This window comes from Gekko japonicus, unplaced genomic scaffold (assembly GCF_001447785.1).
Source record: "Gekko japonicus isolate JY-2015 unplaced genomic scaffold, Gekko_japonicus_V1.1 scaffold1267, whole genome shotgun sequence".
Taxonomy (NCBI): Eukaryota; Metazoa; Chordata; class Lepidosauria; order Squamata; family Gekkonidae; genus Gekko; species Gekko japonicus.
Genome location: NW_015165275.1, coordinates 326,450 through 332,564, shown reverse-complemented (window position 1 = coordinate 332,564; position 6,115 = coordinate 326,450). Strand labels below are relative to the sequence as shown.

At 50.2% G+C, this 6,115-nt stretch overlaps 1 long non-coding RNA gene across 1 annotated transcript; it reads left to right on the top strand.

Moving 5' to 3' along the window:
• The first annotated feature begins 723 nt into the window (after positions 1 to 723).
• On the top strand, positions 724 to 5,784 carry LOC107109595. Its single transcript, XR_001482483.1, has 3 exons — positions 724 to 796; positions 1,835 to 1,987; positions 5,715 to 5,784. It is a non-coding gene; the product is annotated as an uncharacterized LOC107109595 (long non-coding RNA).
• The last annotated feature ends 331 nt before the right edge of the window (positions 5,785 to 6,115 follow it).

The following is a 6,115-nucleotide window of genomic DNA, read 5'->3' as shown; positions in this document are numbered from 1 at the left end:
TATTGTTCTCCTCTGATGGCCAAAGGTTCTCCAGTGCCTCCATCAAAGAAAAGTTCTGCTACCTAATATCCTTTTAAAATGGGAATGGCGGGGAACCTGAGTCCTTCTGCATGCTAAGCATGTACTCAACTAGTAAGCTATGGCCCTACTCAGCCGTAAAATATGTGTCAACATTTGGGAATCACATTGATTGAGGATTAACAAGTCTAATGGAAGCAGGCAATTTGGGGCTTTGGAGGAAATCTGCAGGACTCATGAAGTTGGGGTCCTGAAGATTTGGAAAGGGCTAGGCTGCACCACTTGGAGATATGATGTTGCTGGCCTTGATGAGGGCCTCTTTGTTAGCTCCTTTCCACCCCCCTCTTCTTTTTACTTGGCACAGGGTGCAAAGCGAGGCACTTCGATATGGTGATGGTGATCGATGGCTCCGGGAGCATCGGGGCTGAAAACTTTGAGCTGGTGAAACAGTTTGTGAATCGTATTGTGGATTTCCTGGAAGTGTCCGCTCATGGCACCCGAGTAGGTTTGGTCCAGTACGCCAGCTCACCGCGCACTGAGTTTCCACTCAACAGATACACGACGGCAGCAGAGATCAAGGCAGCGGTGCAGAGAGTACAGTACCTGAAAGGTGGCACCAGGACAGGCCTGGCCCTTAAGCACATGTTGGAACAAAGCTTTTCCACGCAGGAAGGTGCCAGACCTCCTTCCAAGGATGTTGGCAGGATTGGCCTGGTCTTCACCGATGGGCGGTCTAATGATAATGTCACAGAATGGGCCAGAAAAGCAAAGGAATCAGGTGAGGGTGCCGCAAAGAAATATTTGCTGTGTGTAGTAGAACACATATGTGCAGAATGGGAGCAGTGTTCCTAGCAAACTTGCTGCAGATAGAAGTGTCAAATAAATCACTGAAAATTGGTAGCCCGACTCTCCCCTTGTACATATTCAGTTATTCATGGTACCACATCTCTTAATGAACATTTCGAGGAAAATGTCTAGAGGAAGAGGACTAGGTTTATCATTTCTTTTATTTTTCCTTTGTTCAATAGTAGACACTATTCTTTTTCTCCCTGCACATTTTTCCTCTTTGCAAACAACGGCTTTAATGAAAAGTGGTGTTAAAGTTTCCTTTGGATTAAATTAATTTTTTCGTATCTTGTTAATTCTGTCTCATATAAAAAACCTAAGCTTATTCCACATTACCCATGGGGCAAGGGATGCCTAAGGTTGCGAACTCAGGCTTCAAAAATCCCTGGGGATTTTTTTGGGGGGGAGGTGTCTCATGAGGATGGAATCTGGGGAGGGGCGAGATCTTAAGAGGTCTGTGAAGTCATAGAGTCTGCCCTATGAAGCTCCCGTTTCCTCCAAGGGAATTGATTTCTATAGTCTGGAGATCCCTGCAGTTCTGGGTCAACTCCATGCCCCACCTTGAGGTTGGTAGCCCTTGAAATGAGGGCAAATCAATCCTCTGCTGCTTTATTTGAAAGGGTTAAGACAGACAGTTTTAATTTCCAGATGGACTATATGGGCACCTCTGTACAAGCTTCTGGTAGCAGCAGTGGCTAGAGGATCTTAAGTCTGGTTGCAAGTGCTAGAATCAGGCAGGAGAACACCTCATGGGGGCCTAGTTACAGGGCCAGCTGGATATATCCCCCACTCTTCTGTGGCACCTGCAGTGCTCGTTTGACCACAGACGACATTTCAGACTTCCCTGCCAAGATCTTTCTGCCAGTAGTATATGAATCCGTAGCACTGGCAGTCCAAGCAGCATTCATGCTCAGAGACACATCTCATAGAGACGTAAATTTTGGTCCGTTGTCTGCTGTCTGGTCTGCAGGGATTGTCATGTATGCAGTTGGCATTGGCAAAGCTGAGGAAAAGGAACTGCGGACCATTGCCTCCGAGCCCGTGGATGAGCACTTTCTATACGCGGCCGATTTCAAAGCCACAGAAAAAATTGCCCTGAAGCTCAAATCCAAGATCTGTGATGGTGAGTGGTTGATGCAAACTTGGAGAGGTGATCCTCAGTGTTATATTTAAACTTGTATAAGGTCTTTTGCGAGAAGCAAAAAATGTTGCTGCCTTATCTCTGGTCGTAAGCCCTTGGATGATTTTGTTTTGTTTTTAACCTTGAAGTTCCATCTTCCAGCATTTCAACTGTCTTCATTTAGCTAATTTCCCCCTAGGCATTGTGCAAAAGTGAACTCAAGTAAAATGACTGCCTCATAGGGTTGCCAGGTACCTCCATCAAGCGGGCAAGGGATGGGGGGGGGTGCATTCACCAGGCGGGAAGGAAGAAGAAGCAGGAAGAAATAAACGTGACATGCCTACATCACTTCCAGGTGACATAGGCACGTCAGGGGCAACTCTATGGTAGAATCAGTTTCAAACCATAGATTTTTGCCCAAAAACCAGAGCATTGCTGCCCTCCCCAACATCACCAATGTGCCTGTGTCATTTCCAGGTGACGCAGGCATGACACGCTTACTTTCAGTTTTTTGCCTGTTTGGGGGTGGGGTAATTTTCCCCGGTTTCTGATAGTCCTGTAGTGGGGGCAGAGGCTTCAAACCGGAGAATCCCTCACCCCCAACTGGGGACAGTCAACCCTATTGCCTCACCTCAACATACAGAAAGTGCTCAGCTGGGTGATCAACTACCCTCTGGCTGAAGTCCAAAAGGGCACTTTCCGGAAAGTCGTTCCCACTTAATAATCTTAGACCTGCTTCTGAAGAGACCTGTTTAGGATTGCTCCCTAAAAGTTGGCATTGACTTCACAACTAGATATAGTACGTCCAGCATTTTGTCAGCGGCATTATTCTATTTTAGAAAGAAGGAGGCCTGATAGGTTGCATTTGATGGTATAAAACATGTTTTATGGTGTAAAAGGTGCCGTTCCTCTGTGGAAAGTTAAAAAGAAAAATGGTGCTCTCTCTCTGAGAGTCTTAAAAAAATTAATTACATTTCTGTCCCAATTTTCTTCCATTATGGAACTCAAAGTGGTTTACACCACATCTGGACCATGACCAAACCCATGGACTGGATCTAGACTAAGTTTTCTACTAATAGAAGAGACTTCCATGAGTAGCACAGAAGCTTCCTGCCTCCTTTCTCCTACTTCATTTCACTGACCTGCCCCAAATGCTGCTTCTGGGGGACATGGGATCCTCAAAAATGGCATGAGGGGGAAACTGGAGGTGCAATGGCAAGAGGGAGTTGGTGGGAATTCTGCTTCCCTTCCATTAGCAGAAAATTTAACCTAGATCCTGTCAGTATTACGCGGTGTTAGCCCACAGCAGACCAAACATGGGTGCAATGGTATCCAATAAAGACTGGAGTCTCTCAGGCTTATGTACAAATAATATACAGTTTATTATACAAGCCTCTCACCAAATCTTTACACTGAGTGACGTAATGCTCCGCTGCGCTCGCATTCCAAGAAGGAATGAACAGTTCTGTACATCACTGAATATATACAACCACTGGCCAATCACAGCCAATGCTGAGTCACTGTGACTCAGTGCTAATTAGCTCCAGCAGTAGCCAGCTAGAACCAGTCAGAGCCAGCTCTTATTACACTTAGAGCTGTCAGCTCCTGTCAGTTAGATGCCTCAGATCTACAGCATGACTTAACACTATACATAGAATACTGACAGATCCAGCCCTGTATCACCTTAGAGTTTGCAAGTTCGCAATTATTATGCTTGCATGCAATTTTTTTCTTGGTATCCCTCCTTCTCCTGCACTCAGGAGCTAAATCAAGGTACCTGAGTTCCTTAACCAGGCCTGTAGCTAACAACATTTTGCTCAGGGGGCCCATGTTTTTCTCAGGGGGCCCACCACCACCTGCTACTAAAATACCGCACTTTGTGCCATCGTGCCCCGCTGAGGTCCCATCCCCTCGCCAAGCTCCGCCTTCCCCAATCTCCAGGCATTTCCCAATGCAGAGGTGGCAATCCCAGACTCACCTTTCCAAAGCAAAAGATCCGTGGTTAAAATACCCACGACTAGTCTTAGGAAGGCTCGGACGCTTGCCTCCAGTTCCCCTCCCTTTGCTGCTTCTCCAGCGGCAGAAGCTCCTCCGAGCCTCCATGCTCAGGCGCAGTATACCCGGATGGGAGCGAAAGGCCCGGTGGTCTCCACACACCGCCTGGGGCGGGCCAGGGTTGGACGCGACTGCAACGGCTGGGGGCCTGATCCTGAAGGCCGTCCTCGCCTCCTTCCAAGCCCCGTCGTCTGATTTCCTGGCTGGAGAAGGTCCGGGCAGCAGGCAGCCACCCCCATCCCCAGATCTGTTCCCGGCCGTGCCCCGATTTCCAAAACAAGGCCTGATGATCTTTGCGCCCCCCCCACGTGCCCACGTGCTAGGCCCAAGCAGAGCTGAGCATGTGCGAGACCTGGCGCGAAACTCGTGTGTGGGGGGGGACGACCTGTGGCCCGGCTTGTCCTGCTATGACCATTATCCACCACCGCCTTCTGTGAGCGGGAGACAGAGCCCGCCCCCAGCCACACACCTGCTCAGGTAAAGAGGGACAGACAGACCCCCCCTCCAAAAAAAGATGCCTGGCTCGGAATTCCTGCCGCTCCGCCCATTGGACGGCACAGCCCGCCCGCCGGCCTGCCGGCTTGCTTGCCTGCAGAGGCGAACGTGTGTCAGCACACTACCGCCGCCGCCGTTGCCACGCTTGGCCCCCGAAGCGTGACTCAGCGCCAGGGAACGGCAGCCACGTTCTTGGCCAGTGACATCAAAGTGCTGTGTCAGGCACGTCGCGGGGAGCCCCCCCGGGCCGTCCCAAAATGCCCGCGCCCGTCTCGTGACCCGGCCCACCTGTCTCCAGGTCTTCCCAGCCGGGTCTGAATCACTGACCACCTCGGACCACCCCCACCCCCGCCCCAAAATCACACTGCAAAGTGGAGGCTTCCTGCAGTTGTCCTCCGCCCGCCCCGCGGCTCGATCATTCATTCGTTCCTCCGTTCGTCGCTTCGTTCGCTCGCTCGCTCGTTCGTGCATCACTGCCAGGGTGAATCAGCGTTAAGCTCGAACAGAAATAGGTCTGCTCTTTGAAGTGGCCCTTGCGCCCCTTGAGGGGTGGCGTGGAGAAGCCCCCCCCCCGCCGCCCCCGGGCCCCCAGGGCCCCACGCAGGCTACGGATCTGTCCTTAACTCTGTATTTTCAGTTTCCCAAAGGTCGACTGTTGCTTCCCACAATTGTAATATATTCCTTTGGGCTTCAGAGTGTACATTCCTGCAAGGAAAGGATGCCCTAACAATGCAGTCCTAAACACAGTTAACCTTTCTAAACCTAGTAGCTTGGAGCCCATCTATAATTTTAGCAGATGGTAAGTCTTCCATTTGCAGATGTGTGACCTTCCTTGCTTTCCTCTTTCCATTGCAACCTGAAATGTTCTCCAAAATGCTGCTCCAGGGGAGATAGGGGAACTGTAGGAATATTGGGGGGGGGGATGAGATGCATGAGGCTGGAATTGGAAAAAGTCACCTCCCCAACTTGTCCAGGTGGAAGTTTTAGGCAGGATCCAAATTATTGATTTCAGTGGACTTAGAAGGGTATAACTCTGCTTGGGATTGCACTGTGCCTGCTTTTGGGTAGTACACTGTAAATAACTGTTCCATATAAGCATTCAACTTGGGGATGAAGGTGTCTTGAAAGGCTAATAAATGTGAAAATTCACCTGGGCTGTTCTGTTCATTGTTTTATTCAGGAATCAAATCAACCCCAATGCCCTGCCCCGAGAACAGCCACTATGAGATTTGTGGAAATGGTTGCCCGGCTACCTGTTCTGACCGGAAGGCTCCCCTCACATGTGAGGATACCTGTGCAGACATCTGCCAGTGCAACGAGGGCTACGTCCGAGATGGTGAGCAATGTGTCCCAGTGGACACCTGCAACTGCACCCACAACGGCATCAGCTACAGTCCAGGGGAGGAGTTCTGGGCGGATGAGGGCTGTCATTCTCGCTGCAAGTGTGACCCGAAGCTCGGCAAGGCGGTGTGCTTTAAGTCGTCCTGCAAGGCCGACCAGAAATGCACCGTGGTCAATGGAGTCCGGGGCTGTCGTACCTTCAGCCACTTAACTTGCATAGGAAGTGGAGATCCTCACTAC